Below are 17,312 nucleotides of genomic sequence, written 5' to 3'. Positions count from 1 at the left end.
TTTTTTTTTTCTCCATTTTGGGGAAGAGGTCCACCAGCATTCCTCTCGTGCTGAACAGAAGCTGTTTTCTGCTCAACTCTTGTTCTCGGATGACCTGGCATGGAGGGATATCTTGAGACCCTGGGAATCATCAAACAAGCCTGGGTCTGAGAACTGAGGGACGTCAGAGGTGGCATCCACTCTCAGGAGGGGTGAAGAAAACGCCCCCTTCGTTGTGTTCTCATGAATTTGGTTCTTCCAGAAATGTTGTTTACTAAGTTACATTTATTAAGAAATAATATATTCTTTAAAAAATATTATTATTATTGCTGAGACAGGGTCTTGCTCTGTTGCCCAGGCTGGAGGACAGTGGTGCAGTCATTGCTCACTGCAGCCTCAACCTCCTGAGCTCAAGTAATCCTCCTGTCTCAGCCTCCTGAGTAGGTGAGACCACAGGTGTGTACCACCATACCTGGCTAATTATTATTATTTTTTTTGAGAGACAGGATCTTGCCATGTTGCACCAAGCCAGTCTCAAATTCCTGGGCTCAAGTGATCCTCCCACCTTGGCCTCCCAAAGTGCTGGTATTACAGGCAGGGGCTATTGCACCCAACCAAAATTATTCTTATTAATCAAATATGTACATTAGGCAATTGGCTCTTCCACTAGCCAGAGCTAAGCAGCGTTTTCCATGGAGTGGACCTGATTCCAGCTCAAGGAATCTAATGAGGCTCTGTATTCTAATTAGGTGGAGTGGCATCTTGCTCTGTAAAAACACAGGGGCTTTCATTAGACTTCTGAAAATATAGAGGCAAGAATAAAGGCCCCATTGCTGTCTGTATGGATCCTGGGGTGGAGCCTAAATTGGGATAGAAGATGTTAGTGATTCTGGAAGAGAGAACTCCAGAAGAAAGACTTAAAAACCAGAGTTATTTTGGAGTTGAGGACTTTGAAACCTCCACCAGTAACACATTATTTTGGTACAAATGAGTGATTATGCTCTAAGGTTTGACATCCAGCTTCCTGAGGGCAAACCTCAGGTTCACCCCTTATTAGTTATGTACCCCTGACCTCCCTGAACCTCAGTTTCCCCTCTGTAAAATGAGGCTGATAATAGTAGCAACCTGAACCAGCTGGGGTGCATGTGGATGCAAAGAACATAAAGCCTGAAGCAAACAGAGACAGCACCCTGTACATTTCCACTTCTAGGCAGTATTGGCTTCATCATGACATCAAATTACAATGTGGTTGCCAACCAGTACATAAGTTAGAAATATCCTTATATCGAGAAGGCAAGCATGCATCACTTCTGGAAATCCCCACAGAAGATAAGAAAACTCTTTTCCTAGAAGCTTCCATTAAAATCTTCCTTGGGGTTCATTGGTCCAATTTGCAAAGCTCATGTGGTCATCGCTGAATCCATCACAGTCTAGGGGATGAGACTACATTGGTCATATCAGGCCTGAGCTATCTGCCCCTTCTCTAGAGCCAGAAGTGGAGTTAGCCCCAAAGAATGTGCCTTAATGAAGGTTGGGAGACTCATGAAGATTTAGGAAGATAACACCTGCAAAACACCAGGCACACAGGGAGCACTCCATAAGTGTAAGCTAATTACTGGCCATTATTGTCATCCTGGTGAAATCTGGTTAATCAAGAGTCTTATTCTACTGAAAATTTTTATTCCCATATGCCTTCATCATCCTCACCATCATGATCACCGTCATGATTATCACCACCATCTTCATCAACATCCTCATCATCTCCACCATCATCATCACCATCCTCTTCATCATCAAGATCACCATCTTCATCATCCTCACCATCATGATTATCACCATCATCTTCATCAACATCCTCATCATCAAGATCACCATCATCTTCATCATCATCCTCACCATCATTATCACCATCATGATTATCACCACCATCTTCATCAACATTCTCATTATCTCCACCATCATCATCACCATCATCATCATCATCCTCAGCATCATTTTCACCATTCTCTTCATCCTCATCCTCCTGATCATCACCTCATGATCATGATCAGGAGAGGAGAGGAGGAGAGGAGAGGTGATCATTCACTGTCGCTTTCATCATCATAACCATCATCATCACCATCATCATTGTCATCATCTTCACCGGCACTGTCATTGGCCAAGTGCCTACTGTGTGCTGCCAGCGCCATTTCAGACACTTCGCAAAACTGTAATCCTTGGGACAACTTGTGAAACAGGATATCACTAGTTGCCCACCCCCAATGCATTCTCCCCCTTGTTCCTTACCATATAAACTCCTGAGATTTTGTTTAATGTGGCATGATTCCAAAGTTTTAAAACCAACACTAATAAAAACAAACAAAATCCACTTCTCCAGTTAGGCATGATGTTACAAAATTGTGAAACAGTTAGAAATAGTGGTAAAATTTCCTGTGCAATGAATAGACAAAGAAAAAAAGCCAACAAATGACCAGCTTCCTTTGCAGCTAGGTGGGGTCATGTGGCATAATCTGGCCAACGAGATAAGAGAAGTCTGCCAGAGACTTCTGAGAAAATCTCACCTCCCTGCTGCAGACACCATCCGTTCTTCAGTGCTGCTTTCCTCTTCTTTCTGCTCGCAAGATGGACTCTCAAAGCTGTGGGAGAGAAACTTTCTCATGATCATGAAGATGAAAGTCACCCACTAAGAAGGACAGGGCAAAAAGGAGAAGTTTGGGACACTGAGGCTATCATGGACCAATTCACCAGCCCTGGGATCCAGACACCTCATTATGTGTTAAAGGGAAGAAAAGCAGCCTCTTTGCTGAAGTCATTGAAGTTGGGGTTTCTGCTGTGGACAAGTGAATACAGCTTCGAATAGGAGATTGCTGGACAAAATGAGCCCCATCATAGATGAAGAAGCTGAGGCACAGGGAGGGAAAGCATTTACCCCAAGTGTGAAATTCAGGCTCCCAAACCAATGCTTCCACCTTAAAAAGGAGGGAAATTCTGACACAGGCTGCCACGTGGATGGATCTTGAGAACATGATGCCAAGTGAAACAAGCCAGTCAGAAAAGGACACATAACATATGATTCCTCTTACATGAGGGACTTGGAGTTGTCACATTCATAGAGACAGAAAGTGGAATGGTGGTTACCAGGGGCGGGTGGAGGGAGACAGGGAGTGAGCGTCTAACGGGTGCAGGATTTCAGTTTGGGAAGATGAGACTGTTCTGGAGGTGGATGGTGGTGTTAGATGCAAACGCCGTGAATGTGCGTAGTGCCTCTCAACTGTGCCCTTAGAAATGGTTACGATTGTAAGGCTTTTGTTATATGTATTTTATCACAATAAAAACATATGATGTGGGAAAATTTACTAAATACAAAACAAAAAAATCTATGCTTCCTTCAATAATGCCTCAGAAAAAGCGTGAGTGTTTTGTTCTTTCTTGCCAAGGGTTTGAAGCTCTTGTTTCTATCCCTGCCCTCTCTTCCTAGGCTCTCTAGGATCCAGTCAACACTCAGTGTGGCTGAATGAGTGTAGTTGAAGTGGCTTGTGCTTTTGGCCCATTCACCTCTCTGCCTATGGCAAGGACTCCGGACATGTATGGCTTCTGCTCATGGCAGTTGAGATAAAGGCTGAATTTCTAGAGTCTCAGGAGTTAACAGTTACAGGGCCCGAGTCATAAGCTCAGAAGTGAAGATAAGCAGCAGTTCCAAACCAGGAGGACCAGGTCTAACATTTCTCCAGGTATGAACTATTTCCACAGCGCATACATTAACATTCAAAACTCCCCTAAAATACTCACAGCGTTATCAAGGTCCTGACTGGGGAGATGCTCTCCCTTCCCCTAAATGAAAATGTCACTGCTCAGCTTCCTGAGCCAAGTTCACAGCTCACATCTCCTCTGTCCCAGTAACACTAAGAAACTTAATTGGGTGAAAGGGTCTACACATCTCTCCTTCTGGACTTTCAGTTGTCCTCTGTGTTGCTGTGTATGAGGGTTCAAGCTGTGAGTCACTTATTTCCTTCTTAGTGGGAGAGAGAGTTTAGTATAGAGAGCTAAACAAAGACAGTTTCTCTCTCCCTGGTGTTTAAAGTAAATCTCTCTAGTATGGGGACAGGTAGAGAAAGAGACCCAGGGTCATTTAGGACAGTGGTTCTCAACCCTCACTATCTGTCCCTTAGAGTCCCTGGAGAACTTTGACAAATGCTGATGCCCAGGCCACACCCATGACCAATTAAATGACAACTTCTGGGGATGGAACCTATACATGAGTATTTTTTAAAGTTCCTCAGGAGATTTCAATAAGCAGTCCAATGTGAGCACCAGTGTTTTGCAATCCGTGTCATTCCACTTCTGTTCTGTGGAGCAGCAGTGAAAGTGTTACCTGGAACCTGGCCAGGAAAGCAGAATCTTAGGTCCTGCTCCAGGGCTCCTGGGTCATCCAGATCACCTGGATCTGAATCTGCATGTCAGGAAGGTTCTCAGTGGAGCTCTGTGCACTTTAGAGCTTGGGGGCACTGGGATAGGTCACCGTTAGAAGGAATCTTGATGACTGTGGACAGTTTCAAGTCTCTTCACCCTCAACTCTTGCGAGTTGCTTTCTGACTCCTCCCACCTTTAGGGAGACACGGCCCAGTGATATAGTCCATCCCAGGGGTGGCGTGGTATCCAAAAGTCACCTCTAACTTCTTCACCATTACCTGACACAAAAGGGTTGATCGTATGCAGAGGTTTACAACCATTCTAGTACCAAATGCTGCCCATTAGGCTAGCTAATGACACGATAATAATGATTAGTAATAATAGTTACATTTATTGATAACCTACTGTATTAGTCAGGGTTCTCTAGAGGGATAGAACAGAATAGATGTATATATAAAGGGGTATTTATTAAGGGGCATTGACTCATGATCACAAGGCGAGGTTCCACAATAGGTCATCTGCAAGCCGAAGACAAGGAAGCCAGTCTAAATCCCAAAACCTCAAAAGTAGGGAAGCCAACAGCACAGCCTTCAGTCTGTGGTCAAAGGTCCAAGAGTCCAAAGGCTGAAGAACTTGGGGTCCGGTGTTCAAGGGCAAGCAGCATCCAGCATGGGAGAAAGACGGAGGCCAGAAGACTCAGCCAGTCTAGTATTTTCACATTCTTCTGCCTGCTTTTATTCTGGCCATGCTGATAGGTGATTAGATGGTGCCCACCCAGATTGAGGGTGGGTCTGCCATTCCCAGTCCACGGACTCAAATGTTAATCTTCTTTGGCAACACCTTCACAGACATACCCAGGAACAATACTTTGCATCCTTCAATCCAATCAAGTTGACACTCAGTATTAACCATCACACCTACTATATGCCAGGCACTTGGCATATCATGCTTCACTTAATTCTTCTGGTAAATGTGTCAATAGTATTGTCCCCAACTTACAGATGAGGTAGTAGAGACTCAGAGAGTGAAGTCACTGGTCCAACAAGTTCACACAGCTGGAAAGTAGTGGGTAGTAAGTGACCAGTTTCCCTTTCTTCACCCCATTGTTCATAGAAGGCTAACGGTAGGGCGGTAAGGAAGGAGAGAAGGGAAAATAGCAGAGGAAGTGAGGGGAAGGAGGAGGGAGGAGAAGTGCACCCAGATTAATTAGAAACAGTGAGAGAGGGCTGGGCATGGTGGCTCCCACCTGAAATTGCAGCACTTTAGGAGGCTGAGGTGGGTGAATCACATGAGGCTAGGAGTTCAAGACCAGCCTAGCCAACATGGTAAAAACCCATCCCTACTAAAAAAATAAATACAAAAATTAGCCGGGCATGGTGGCGCACACCTGTAATCCCAACTACATGGGAGACTGAGGCACAAGAATCACTTAAGCCTGGAAGGCGGAGGTTGCACTGAGCCCAGATTATGCCAGAGTTAAGACTTGTGGTTGCAAGTGACAAAAACCTAATAAATTCTAATGCAATCACAAAGAGGTGTTGGCTTATTGAACATGTTCACAGACAGGTGGACTTTAGTTTCTTTTTATCTTTTCTCCATCTTTCAGTTCTCCTTTTCTCTGTGATGTCTACTTCCCAACAGGCTCTTTATCATGGTGGCAAAGACATTCTCCATCAGTATCAGTCCTATGCTGTATTGGTCCATTTTCATGCTGCTGTGAAGAAATACCTGAGACTGGGTAATTTACAAAGAAAGAGGTTTAATTGACTCACAGTTCCACATGGTTGGGGAGGCCTCAGGAAACTTACACTTATGGTGGAAGGCACCTCTTCACAGGACGGCAAGAGAGAGAATGAGTGCAAGCAGGGGAAATGCCAGACACTTATAAAACCATCAGATCTCATGAGACTCACTCGTTATCACAGGAACAGTGTGATGGAAACCACCCCTGTGATTCATTTACTTCCACCTGGTCCTGCCCTTGACATGTGGGGATTATGGAACTGCAACTGAAGATGAGATTTGGGTGGGGACATAGAGCCAAACCATATCATATGCTTTGTCAGCTTAGCAACCTAGAACAGTAACTCCCTAAAACTCTCCTAAAATCCTTCAGATTGACAGTGGTTGGCCAGGCCCTGGTCATCTACTTCTGAAGGCAGGAGGTGATGAATCATATGCCTTAAGAGAGTTGGAGGGGCAGTTCCCACAACGACAATTGGAGTACTGTTATCAAAAAAGGGGGAAAGAATGCAGGTTGGAAGGGAATCCTTAGTTAAACTGGACATTCTGTGCTTTCCCCTCCAGATCTACTCTCGTCTCCTCCCTCTTCTCTGCCCCGAGGCTGATATCTATGGATAACATATGGCTATTTGATATGATTTGACTGTGTACCCACCCAAATCTCACGCTGAATTGTAAAAATCCCCACATATTAAGGGTGGGGCTAGGTGGAAATAATCGAATCATGGGGGTGGTTTTCCCTATACTGTTCCCATGGTATTGAATACGTCTCACAGGAGCTGGTTTTATAAAGGGGAGTTTGTCTGCATAAACTCTCTTGCCTGCCACCATGTAAGTTGTCCCTTTGCTCTTCCTTCATCCCCCGCCGTGACTGACAGATCTCCCAGCCATGTGGAACTAGAAGTCCATTAAACCTTTTTTTTTTTTTTTTTAAATAAATTACTCAGGTATGTCTTTATTAGCAGCATCAGAACAGGCTAATACACTATTCTTTCCTTAGCTTTATTAAGGTATAATTTGCACACTTTAAAGTCCATCCAAGTTTACAATTCGACAATTTTTAGTAATTTTATAATGTGCTACAACCATCACCACAATCCAATTTCAGAACACTTCTATCAACTCCCAAAATTCACTTCAGCCTACTTGCAAGAGCTCCTGGCAATGTGCAGAATTTGCCTTTTACAGACGTTTCATAAACATGGAATCATATATCATATAGTACTTATATGGTGTCTGGTTTCTTTCACTCAATATAATATTTTTGAGGTTTACCTCTACTGGAACGTGTGTATTTCATTCCTTTTCATTGCTGCATTATATTTCGCTGTGTGGATGGACCACATTTTGTCTATCCATTCGCCAGCTGATGGACATTTGGGTTGTTTGCAGTTTGGGGCTAATACAAATAAAGTTGTTATGAACATTTGTGTACAAGTCTTTGTGTGGACATGTGTTTTAAATTCTCTCAGATAGCTTCCTAGGAGTGGAATTGCTGGATCATATGGTAAGTTTATGTTTCAACTCTTGCCCATTGCTGGTGAAAATGTAACATGGTACCATAAGTTTGGGAAACAGTTTGTCGGTTTCTAAAACTGTTTCCCAAACCTATGGTACCATGTTACATTTTCACCAGCAATGGATGAGAATTCTGATTTCTCCACATCCTCACCTATATTTAGTTGTTGTCTGATTTTTTAAAATTATAGCCACTTACTGGGTACATAATATCTCAGTGTGGCTTTAATTTGCATTTTCCTAATGACCAATAATAATGGTGAATGCCTTTTTATGTGCTTTTCAGTCATTTGTATAAACTGGCACACACACACAAAACCAAACCAATATTAGCCTCTTAACACACCAAAAATAAAAATTACCTCAAAATGAATCACAGACCTAAACATAAGAGCTACAGCTATAAAACTTCTAAAAGAAACTTTAGTAAAATGTTTCGTCAAGTCTTTTGCTTATTTTTATTTGGGTTGTCTTATTATCAGTTGCAAGAGTTGTTTATATATTCTGGGGACGAGTTCTTCATCAGACACCTGACTGGCGGATATTTCCTCCCAGTCTGTAGCTTGTCCTTTCATTTTCTATATGGTGTCTTTTGAAGTTTTTAATTTTAAATTGAAATGACACCCAATTTATAATTGGCTCATACTTTTGGTGTAATGTCTAAGAACTCTTTGCTTAGACCAAAGCCATGTAGATTTTCTCTTGTAGTTTTTCCTAGAAATTTTATAATTGTAGCCCTTACATTTAGGTCTGTGATTCATTTTGAGATAATTTTTATTTTCGGTGTGAGTTAAGGGCCTAACATTTTTTTGTTTTGTTTTGGTATATGATAGCCAATTGTTACAATGCCATGTTTGAAAAGACTATCCTGCCCCATTGAACTGTCTTGACATTTTTGTCAAAAATCAGTTGGCCATATACGTAAGAGTTTATTTCTGGGCTCTCACTTATGTACCATTATTAATATGCCTATCCTTACTGCAGTGCCACACTGTCTTGATTACCGGAGCTTTAGTATAAGCTTTGAAATTGGGTAGGGTAAGTCCTCCAGCTTCGTTTTTCTTTCCCCAAATTGTTCCAGCAATTGTATGTCTTTTGCATTTCTGCATTCATTTTAGAACCAGCTTGTCACCTTTTTGAAAAAAATCCTGCTAGGATTTTAACAGGGATTGCATTGCATCTATAGATCAATTTGATCAATAGATTGACATCTTAATAATATTTAATCTTTCAATCCATTAACATGGAATATCCTTCCACTTATATTTTCTCTAATTTCTCTGAGCAATCCTTTATAAGGCTCAGTGTATCAATTTTTCACCTTTTTCTTGTTAAATTCATTCCAAATTGCTTTATTCCTTTTGATGCTATTGTGAATGAACTTTAAAAAAATGTATTCTCAAATTGTTCATGACTAGTATAGGAAATTCCATTAATTTCTATATATTGATCTCGTATCCTGCAAACTTGCTAAATTTATTAGTTGTAGGAAGATTTCTTTTGGTGAATTCCTTAAGATTTTCTACATATAGGATGATGCCGTCTGTGAATAGAAAACAGTTTTACTTCTTTCTTTCCAATCTGGATGTCTTTAATTTTTTTTGTGTGTGTGCGTGGGGCCTTATTTTACTGGCTCGAATCTTCAGTACATTCTCGAATGGAAGTAATGACAATGAATGTCTTTGCTTCATTTGCAAGCTTTGGGGAAAGCATTCAGTCTTTCACCATTAAGTATAATGCTAGCTGTGGGTTTTCTGTGGTGCACTTCATCAAGTTGAGGAAGTTCCCCCGTATTCCTCACTTGTGGATGTTTTTTGTCATGAATAGTTGTTGGATTTTGTCAATTGCTTTTTTTGTGTCTACTGAGATAATTCACTATCTGAGTGTGCCATCTGTTTCCTGCCAGGACCCTAAAAAATAAAAAAAAATGCTTGCTGCAAAGTGAAAACCTATGTGATGGAGTTGGGTTCTCTAGTCTCTACTCAATGAATTATTGCACTGACTTGGTGTCCATTCTCCCAGCTTTTTGGCTTTAAGGGATTTGGTTTTAAAATATATCCACTAGTAATTTGATGCTGCTTCCTTCAAAAGTGGAGTCTAATTCTCTTCCCTCTAAGTGTGACCTGAATTTAGTGAATCACTTCTAATTCTGCCAGAATATAGCAGAAATGATGGTGTATGGTTTCTGAGACTAGGTCATAGGATGTCTTGTGGCTTCCACCTTGTGTGCACTCTCTCTCTCTCTGTCTTCCCAGTCATCCACTCTGAGAGAAACCAGCCGCCATGTTGTGAGATCATTCAATGAGCTCTATGGGAAGTTCTATCAAGTGAAGCCTCTGTGGCTGAGCCACTTTGGAAGAGAATCCTCAAATCTTCTGACCGTATCCCCAGCCAACATCTGACTGCAAACCCATGATACACCTCGAGTCTGAGCCACCCAGCTAAACAGTTCCTAAATTCCTGACCCGCAGAAACCACAAGGTAATAAAAGACTGTTGTTTCAAGCCACTGTATGTTGGAGTGATTTATTATGCAGCATTTGACAATACAAGAGACATTGCCACCTTCTCTCAGAATTTGTTAAACTCTAAAAATGACACAGATAGGTCTGAAGGAACAAGGATTTCTGGACCTGAAGGCTCTTTTAGAAGTTAGATCTCATGAGGATAGGGAATTGCTCTAAGAAGAGGTTGGTGAGCACTCTACGTAAAAACACTTTGTAGGTGATAAATGCAGCATAAACCCATTATTGTTACTGGAAGGATTGCTATAGCCTTCAAGCTTACACTCAATGTCATCTTAGTCAGTATAATTCTTTCTATCCCAACACATCAGGTCTTTGATAATTTGTGTCCTTCTAAGAAAGGACCCCCAGGGTCATGCCCTCCCAGGACCAACATGCTGACCAGCCACTTGATATGGACACATGAAGCCAGCCACATTCTGCTTCTATCAGTTGCCTTTTCTAGAATGCCATCCAAGAGGGACAGGTACACTCTGAATTTTGGTCACATGTGGGTGGGTGATCTGCTTTCTAATTAGAGTTCCCTGCCCAGCTCCTGCTGAACATTTCACCCAGGAGAAAAGACCTGAAGCAATTGTGTCAAAGGTTAGGAAAGCATTTACACAGCAAGGGAGGTCTTGCTTAGCAATTGAGGGGAAAAAAAGAGAAAAAAATCTGCCTCCAGCTGCCATTCTGAACTGAATCATTTGTACACAGTGGAACGTTAAGTTTCTGTTTTCTGAAAAGGGGACAAGTTGCTGTTGATAAGCAGGAGGTCACCATCCATCTCCATTTGCATACAAATTAGTTTCTCATCATCTTTCCAAGTGGGAGAAAGAGCTGCTTTATCGTTCTCAGAAGGAGCAAACTCTCCTCACATCACCTTGTATATTTGTCAGAACTTTTTGGATGCAAGTGACAGACAAACAACCTCACCCTGAGTAGCTTATGCAAACTGGTAACTTTTTTTTTTTTTTTTGAGACAGAGTTTTGCTCTTGTCACCAAGGCTGGAGTGCAGTGGTGTGATCTCGGCCCTCTGCCTCTCAGGTTCAGGCTAGTCTTCTGTCTCAGCCTCCTGAGCAGCTGGGATTACTGGAGTGTACCACTATGCCTGGCTAATTTTTGTATTTTTAGTAGTAAAGATGAGGTCTCACCATGTTGGCCAGGTTGGTCTTGAACTCCTGACCTCAAATGATCCACATGTCTCAGCCTCCCAAAGTGCTGGGATCACAGGCATGAGCCACCACGCCCAGCCCAGGTGCCTATTTCTAATCATCCTGCCATGCCCTAGTCCAGGCCATCATCCCTGCTGTGTGGACTATGGTAACCATGTTCCAATGAGTTCCTTTCCCATCTATTCCTGCCTCCCTCTGATTTGTTCTCCATAGGATTGCCATCGATGTCCAGAAAAATGCAAATTAGATCCTGGCAGGCCCCTGCTGCATGCCCTCCTCTCACCATTAGGATAAAACCCCAACTCCTCACCACGACATGATCCCAGCCCTGCCCGTCTTATGTCCTCGTGCCCCATCAGTGGTCACTTTCTTCTTTGCTCTCTGCACTGCAGCAGCTCTGCTCCTGTCTACTCCACGGCCTCAAAGCATGCCATTTCCCCTGCCCAAATGTTCTTTCTTCCTGCTTTACCTGCCTAGTTCCCCTTCATGCTCCAGAGCTAGAATCCCAGCACTTTGGGAAACTGAGGCGGGAAGATTGCCTGAAACCAGGAGTTTAAGATCAGCCTGGGCAACATAGCAAGAACCCTGTCTCTACAAAAAAAAAAAAAATTAGCTGGGTGTGGTGGCATAGGTCTGTGGTCCCAGCTACTCAGGAGGCTGAGGCAGGAGGATCCCTTGAGCCTGTGAGTTGGAGGCTGCTTTGAGCTGTGAATGCACCACTGCACTCCAGCCTGGGTGACAGAGCAAGAGCCCATCTCTAAAAAACAAAATAGTGTCAGTGTTGGCCAGGCGTGGTGCTCATGCTCAGCACTTTGGGAGGCCAAGGTGGGCAGATTATTTGCGCCCAGAAGTTTGAGACCAGCCTGGGCAACATGGCAAAACCCCATCTCTATAAAATATACAAATTAGCCTGCTGTGGTGGTGCATGCCTGTAGTCCCAGCACTTTGGGATGCTGAGGTGGGCAGATTACTTAAGCCCAGAAGTTTGAGACCAGCCTGGACAACATGGCCAAACCCCATCTCCACAAAATATACAAATCAGCCAGGTGTGGTGGTGTATGCTTGGGAGGCTGAGGTGGGAAAATGACTCGAGTCCAGGAGGTAGAAGTTACAGGGAGCCAATATTGCACAATACATTCCAACCTGCATGATAGAGCCAGACCTTGTCACAAATAAATCAATCTATAGATAGGCAATAAATTTAAAATAACTATTACTTGAATTTGTTGACATTCCTCTCTCCAAAATGGAGGCCAATTCACCTCCCCTTCACTGGGGCTGGATTTAGTAATTTCTAATGAATAGAACATTTCTAATAAGCTTCTAATAAATAAAAGTGACAAGGTGTCACTTCTGAAGCTAGATCATAAAAGGCATTGTGTGACTTCTTCCTTGTGTTTTAGATCACCTGCTCTGGGAGAAGCTGGCTGCCATGTTATGAGGACACTCAAGCAGCCCTCTGGAGAAGCACTCATGGTGAGGAGCTGAGGCTTCCTGCCAACAGCCGTGTGAGTACGTTTGGAAGTGGATCCTCCAGCTCCAACTGAGCCTTTGGATGATGCAGCCCTGGCCAGCATCTTGATTGTATCCTCATGAGAGTCCCTGAGCCAGAACCACTCAGCTAAATCATTTGCAAATTTCTGGCCCAAAGAAACTGACATAATAAATGTGTATTTTTTAAGCCAGTAAGTTTTCTAGCAATTTGTTATATAGAAATAGACAACTAATATAGCAACTTCCTACATTATTCTTTCTTATAGCCTTTATGACATTTATAGTTAAATAATTAACTGTGGAATGCATTGTTTGGAAATGTCTGTTGTACTCTGCTTTGCCCTCAGGGTCCTGACCTGACAAATGCTTATAGAATTGAACTTCATGCTGGGAGACAGTGGTATGCCAGGCAAAAGAGACACCTGAAGCCCATCATTTCTAATATGCCTCTCCTCTATAGACAAAATTATTTTCTATCACAATCATGCAACAGATACAGTTTGAATTCAGTAAAATATCTCTTGTATACACTAACATTTGCACAAAGGGAACAAACAAAACATGATAATTCTCAGGTCTTTTGTTTTGCTGTTTTAATTGCAAAATGAATAAAAACTCCAAATGGTCACAAGGAAAGGCAGAATTAAAGTAACTCACATTCTCTTTGTCTTCATAATGATTGTACTGTTTATTTTGAATCTACCATTTAAACGGTTGATATGTGATATGCAGTGCCGCAGGGGATGAGGACCTGAACTTCACCCCAAGTGAGCCGTTGTGATTGAGAACCTTAGGCAAACTTCCTCTTCACATGAGCACATGCTGCTGGGTCCTTGAGTGCTGGGGACTACTACACAACAGGGACTTCTCCAAATTAACCTCCACATTGAAGACTATTTCTTTAGAGGACAAGTCATTTAATGTGCTAATCCGAAGTGATATTATTAAAACTCAACAGTAACTGTGGCGATTGTCTAGAAATTATACCAACAAAGAGATTGAGGGGGAGGCATATGTTATCCCTGGCATTATGTAGAATTGCACATGGTGAGAATGAAAAGCAGATTGACTTCAAGTTGGTGTTATGATTGTTTTAAAATTCTCTACAGGCGACACACTCCTGATCACACCCACTCTGGACCCCGGAATGGGCGACTCCTACACTTTGTCTGACAATTCTGGGAGGAGCAAGGAAAGATGGATCCGTTTGTGAGCTTTGAGCAAGACGCCATGCTGGGCACCTGCTTTTAATCAACAGGGCTGGCACCAGCCATCTAGTGATTTTTGTGGCATTCTTGCAGACATGCTCTAAAGGCTCAAGGACAGTGGTGTGGGTGGCAATTCCGCTGGGATAACTCTGGGCCCTCCAGTGACAGCCCAGGATAGGGCAGGGCCAGTCCATCCCTGATCCAGCTGTAGTTCTTTCTGCAGCTCCTGCTGCTCTGATGGAGCCTGGGCCCTGAACGGCAGAGCTCTCCCGGAGCAGAGCACGGGCTTGTGAAAGACACTTTGGATCCTGTCAGGTTACAGCTCCATTTCCTATGCAGAGGCTTTAAAATGCATTTAAATATTTCAAATAGTCTCTAAATTTTTTAGAATTCATAAATCTGGAATAGTAACAAGATCATAAAAGAAAAAGCTCGCTCCCAACCAATAGGAAACAATTGATGTATTCGTATGTTTATCATTTATTTCCATTTCCCACCTGGATAGTCCCCAGAGATTTGATTTCTTGTTTCCTGGAGAATCTAAAGACAGAAAGCAGAACTTGGTGTTAAATAATCTTTACCCTACACCTGTTCAAACTACCTCCAAGACACTAGTCATTTGTCCTGATGCACAAACATCAATCCAGGGACATGAAATTTTAACTATCAATAAATATTCTGACATCCACACACACAGAGCATCTAATTCCAGCATCAAAATGCATATAAGCACGAAGAGATATTTGGATTTATGGCAAAAGGAGTCTCATCTGGAAACCCCTCCCAGGAAGGTCTGGCAGGCTGAGTGTAAAGAATTTGGGACGATGCCTGCATTTGCTCTGCCCATTTCTACCAAGTTGGTCCTGTAATCCTGTTTAATTAATAATAAACATTGCAGGATTTCTTCCCCCTCATTTGAATTATGTTTGAAATGTGATGGCTGGATGCTTCCTAGAAAAATGCTTTGAAAAATAAACCGTGTCAGAAATGAGTGATTGATCATCACTCAGAATGCTGGCAGGGGAAATCTCAGAAGAGGGGAGAATTGATGTTGTTTCCTGCTGGCATTTCTGCTATGGAGCCGGTCCAATTTGCTTTCTTCCTGTGCCCATCCATGAGGTGGCTTTTGCATGAGGTACTCCTTTCACTTGCTTTGTGTTTTTTCTTTCTTTCTCCCAGAATCTTCCCAGGCTTTTGGAGGCCAGACCTCCCTGATGGCACAGAGGCAGGCAGGGAGTAGAAGGAGGGCCTCTGGGTCCTTGGGGCACTCCCCATGGAGCACACTGACCACCAGCCAACGTCAAAGGTCAGGAGAAGGAGCTTTGAAGTCTGGATGACTTCAAGTGAGCTGCATCTCACTGTGAAATGTTCAGTCTGCTGAGCTTCCGGGCCAGGGTTCCTGATCATATTCTGTTCCATCACAAAGTACAGCTCTGCCATCCATAATTTGCTCTGTTAGGAATATAAGCAATTATTGAGCACTTACTATGGATCATGTCCTGTTCTTTTTTTTTTTTTTTTTTTTTTTGAGATGGAGTCTTGCTCTGTCACCCAGGATGGAGTCCAGTGGTGTGATCTCAGCTCACTGCAACCTCTGCTTCCTGGATTTAAGCGATTCTCCTGCCTCAGCCTCCTGAGTAGCTGATTACAGGTGCGTGCTACCACACCTGTATGATTTTTGTATTTTAGTAGAGATGGGATTTCACCATGTCGCCCAGGCTGGTCTCATACTCCTGGCCTCAGGTGATCGACCTGCCTCAGCCTCCCAAAGTGTTGGGATTACAGGCCTGAGCCGCCACACCCAGCCCTGGATTATGCCCTGTTCTAAAGCGTTCGTATGCACAATTGCACTTGATCGTCACAAAAGCTGGTATTCATTGCATCCCCATTTTGCAGGCGAGACAACCAGAAACACACACGACAAGCAAGAGGCCAAAGCCAGGAAAGAAACCCAAACGATTCTATTTCAGAACCCAGACTCTTAATCATTTCGATGTAGCATTATTAATAATTGAACTGGGTGTGGGGCTCATGCCTGTAATTCCAGCACTTTGGGAGGACAACATGGGAGCATCACTTGAGTCCAGGAGCTCAAGTCCAGACTGGGCAATGTAGTGAAACCCCAACTCTACAAAAAATAAAAAACTTAGCCGAGGATCGCATGCCTGTGGTCCCAGCCTCAGGAGGCTGAGGTGGGAGGACTGCCTGAGCCCAGGAGGTTGAGGCTGCAGTGAGCCATGATTGTGCCACTGCACTATAGCCTGGGTAACAGAGGAAGGGCCTGCCTCAAATAACAACAGTGTTTCTCAGTACTCTATAGCAAGTGATATGCCGGGCCCCGCATAGATATTGCTTCTTTTACTTTTGTAGGATTGAGATTGTTGTTCTTCTTTGGCAGTCGAAGAAACCGAGGTTACCAGGGTGAAGTCAGTTGTCTAAAGACAGTCTTGAGCCAACACGTGGACCCAGGTCCTCCAGATCCACAGCTCATTTTCAAAGTACTTACTCGGTGTCACTCTGTTCTACCATCATGACAGATGGGAGGTGGGGGCTGTGGTCTTGGTGGCGAGCTCTCTGTAGATTCACCCTTTTGGAATGACATAGATACTCCAGCTTCAGATTTCTCACATCCAGTGTCCGTTCTGCGTTTTGTTCCCTTCGCTGCAATTAAGTAGCCTCAGCAGAGAAAGCCAAAGAATGGTGAAGTGAAAACAGCCGTGTGGACCCGTTCCTCTCAGTCACCCATCAGACGGTTTCCAATAAGGAAGAAAAGCTGCGCCATAGTAAATGTTGGAGAGGATGTGGGGCAGGGGGAGCGCTCATGCCCGGCTGATGGGAATGCAAACTGATCTAGACTTGGAGCAACTTGGCAGTACCCAGTGAAGTTGAACATGGACCCCATGACCCAGAAATGCCATGGATACATGTAGACCAGGAGACATGGAGGGCAGACTCATGGTTCGTAAATGGGAAAAAGTGGGAGACAATTCCATGCCCATCAATGGGGGAAGGTGGACAAGATATGGTGCATTCATAAGATTGACTTCCATAGGTGATTGAAATGGATCAACTACATGTGCATCAATAACACAGGTAATTATCAAATATTATGCAGCCATCAAAAACTATGAGTTAGGGTCCTTTGTAGGGACATGGATGAACCTGGAAACCATCATTCTCAGCAAACTGACAGAAGAGCAGAAGATCAAACACCGCATGTTCTCACTCATAGGCGGGTGTTGAACAATGAGAACACATGGACACAGGGAGGGGAGCACTAC

At 43.3% G+C, this 17,312-nt stretch overlaps 1 long non-coding RNA gene across 1 annotated transcript in view; it reads right to left on the bottom strand.

Annotated features, from left to right (window-relative positions):
- Window positions 1-17,312, bottom strand: part of LOC108308107 — a 91,956-nt gene that overhangs the window by 67,931 nt on the left and 6,713 nt on the right. Inside the window, exon 2 of the long non-coding RNA XR_001826788.2 lies at window positions 2,541-2,615. This is a non-coding gene — a long non-coding RNA (uncharacterized LOC108308107). The remainder of the gene's footprint in view (window positions 1-2,540; window positions 2,616-17,312) is intronic.

The sequence above is a fragment of the Cebus imitator genome, unplaced genomic scaffold (assembly GCF_001604975.1).
Source record: "Cebus imitator isolate Cc_AM_T3 unplaced genomic scaffold, Cebus_imitator-1.0 Scaffold82, whole genome shotgun sequence".
In the NCBI taxonomy this organism is placed as follows: Eukaryota; Metazoa; Chordata; class Mammalia; order Primates; family Cebidae; genus Cebus; species Cebus imitator.
The sequence above is the reverse complement of the archived record's forward strand: the minus strand, read 5'-3'. Positions and strand labels throughout refer to the sequence as shown.